The following is a 3,078-nucleotide window of genomic DNA, read 5'->3' on the forward strand; positions in this document are numbered from 1 at the left end:
ACTCACACGCAACTTTTCAGCAAGATGTAGGAGATTATTTTAAGGAAATAATTCCTTAATATTGATGAAAAAATACCAGTTCCCTTAGCAGACTATTTCACTTATAACAAGACATTTTTTCCATATTATAAGTTAATTAATCTCCCAGAGGAACAAGTATATTTTCATCATAATAAGCGAACATTTACTTAAAAAAGCTACCATTTCTTGCTAGAAAGTTACTTGTAAGTTAGTTTTGTCGTATTTCAAGTGTAATAAAATATTTGCACTAGAAACTACTAGACCAAAACACTTGATAAAATGTAGGTTTTTTGTAGTGTAAATAAATAACAAACAAACAAGCGTGTATTCATTTTAAATTTGAAAGGCATTTTCCATTCATTGCCCACCAAATAAACAATAAGTCAGTGGTGAGAAAAGCTGTATTAAGTTTTGGTATGTGCTTAGATATGGTGCAATACCATTGCCATAATACTTCACAACAAATCAGGTTATTGGATTATTTAACTTGACTACGTTTCATTTAGGTTATCAGTTTACTTTTAAGATGCTACACATTAGTGTGATTAAAAATATTGAATAAGTTGAAACATACCAACAGAATTGGTGATTAGATGACACTTATTGATCGTGGCAAACTGTTTGTGATTTTGACCTTTGACGGTTGATGGATATAAGCCGTAACATCCCCTCCTCTACAGTCCTGCAGACATTGATGTAGAAAATGGATGGAACCTTTTCTAACTTCAAGACAGATCACAACTTCAGTGTCCAAAGTCGGTCCTTGAGGGCAGCTGGCCTCCATGTTTTAGTCCTTTCCCTGGTTCAACACACCTGAATCAAATGAGGTAGATGGACCATCTCACCCATCATTTACAATAACAGACATGTACTTAGATTATTATAATTAATAAAGTGACTATTTTAATACAAATACATCTAATTTACTATGGAATAGTGCCATAAAGGCTGAATTTTTTCCAACAATAAGCTTCACAGTCCCTGGTCATAGCTGAGTGTATCCACTGTGGGGCGGGGGCATAGGCCAGTTATTCTCTATATGATAACCTTGAGTAAGAATACCATGGAAACACAATTTTTACACTAAACTTTACAACAATAATGGTCACATGGTCTCATTTTTTTATTTTTAAGCAAAAAGCAAAAACCCTACCTGCTACTAATCTATTGAATCATTATTACAGCTACATTTAATGTTCAAATATACTATATTACTTACTACTGTTGATTGTAAGTGGAAATAATATGGGAATGCATGATAAATCAAAGTGTAGTACTTCTTTAATTGGTTATTATACTAAATATTGGGTCTTTTGGTGTCCTCTACAGAATAGCACTGAAAGTCCTCTTAGCGCATACTAGTTGGTTGAAGAGGTGCGGGTAGCTAGCCTCCACCAAGCTGCTCACAAATATGCCTTTCATAGTTTGTCTAACACTTAGCTGTTCTTTCAGCCAGCTGACTGGCAGTGTGCAGCAACAGATGGGGGAGGGGCAGTGCTGCATTATACTTTACTATAAATGGCCAGAGAAAACTCAGATCACTTCCACACTGTCTCTGACATGCCATTAAAAATAAATAGTAGGACTGGTTTAATAGAAACTGAAAGCTAAAGGAGTTAATTTAATTTGTGAATTTGTTTATATATTTCTTCTTCCATTCACTTTTTTCTTTCCTGAAACCGACTTGTTGTCTACTTAGGTAATCTTTTAATGTCATCCACTACTAGCTCCAAATAATATTTTAATGAAATTTAGATAAAAAACTGAGAATTAAATGGGAAGTAAAACAACTGGGCAAAGAGGCCACAGTCATAAACTGATAAGATAAGATTCAGTTTGCTAAGAGAGGTAAATGTTAGTAAACATTAGTTATTTATATTGACTAGGAAGGCTTTACTATCAATGCACAGATTGTATGAACTGTAAAAATGTGGCTCATTTGGCAATACAAATACCAATGGAGGAAAGGCATTGTACAATATACTGTATGTATAGATATAAACACATCTGATGCACATTCTTGACACAAGGCAGAACAGTGAATCACTGGTAAAAGGGAACATGTTATGTTAGTCCCAGTCATAGGCAGTGATTTCATCCATGAAACGTATTGCTGATTTTATCTTACCTAACCTTTCTAATTAAAGCATTTTTGCTTTCTCAACAGACATCGATGGGTCTGCAGTTCTGTTTCCAAGACACCTCAGTGAGTAACCTTTACACAGGTAACAAAATGCAAATGTATTTTTCTGTTTCAGTTCCATTTATAAAGATAAACTCTTACATTATATAGTCACTACACGGAGAGATTGAAAAGCTAAAATGTATTTTCTTAGAAAATCAAAACATTGAATAAAGTCCATAATTATATTTATTTGATGGCCTTGACAGTCATAGGTAAGACTGCTGTCTTGAGTTTCATTAACACCTTCCACTAAAAGGGCAAGTCATCAAAGGTCGGTTCTAAAGATGCCGATAGAGGGCTGCTTTCCAGTACAAAAAGGAAAGTTGAATGGAAGGTAAAAGTGTGGTAGAAAAATATGCACAAGCATTGTGGATAACAGAGAGGATTGTAAAACAACGCTCATTAAGGAGTCTAGGATTGAAGTAACAAAATAATTTCTATTGGCCTTATATAATATTCTAATATTGCAGGAAACATAAATTTGAGTTTTAATTAGCTCTAAGTGATAATCACCAGAATTACCAGCAATAGACACTGAAAATATCTGTGTATTATGAACATTTATTGATTAATTTGACTTTCATATATATACAAAAACATATTTTTAATCTTTTTTGTTTGTATTCTTATTTATTTAGTTGCATCTGTTTGCTGATTAATATTAAAACTAACAAAATGAAACGGTAATATTGGATGTTTTTAAATGGAATTTTCAGAAAATCACTGTAAAAAAACCTGAACATAAACACATTGAAATAAGTTATTTGTCCATTTTTTTCTCTCAATAAAGTACTGTATGGTCAATTTGCTGTATGACTTGTGATTGTTTTTCCTGCCTGACGTCTGGGTTGTGTAAATCACACAATAACAGG

The 3,078-nt window shown here is 33.2% G+C and overlaps 1 long non-coding RNA gene across 1 annotated transcript; it reads left to right on the forward strand.

Moving 5' to 3' along the window:
- The first annotated feature begins 38 nt into the window (after positions 1-38).
- On the forward strand, positions 39-2,793 carry LOC114144198 (uncharacterized). The gene is made up of 2 exons (XR_003595436.1): positions 39-848; positions 2,189-2,793. It is a non-coding gene; the product is annotated as an uncharacterized LOC114144198 (long non-coding RNA).
- The last annotated feature ends 285 nt before the right edge of the window (positions 2,794-3,078 follow it).

This window comes from Xiphophorus couchianus, chromosome 1 (assembly GCF_001444195.1).
Source record: "Xiphophorus couchianus chromosome 1, X_couchianus-1.0, whole genome shotgun sequence".
Classification (NCBI taxonomy): Eukaryota; Metazoa; Chordata; class Actinopteri; order Cyprinodontiformes; family Poeciliidae; genus Xiphophorus; species Xiphophorus couchianus.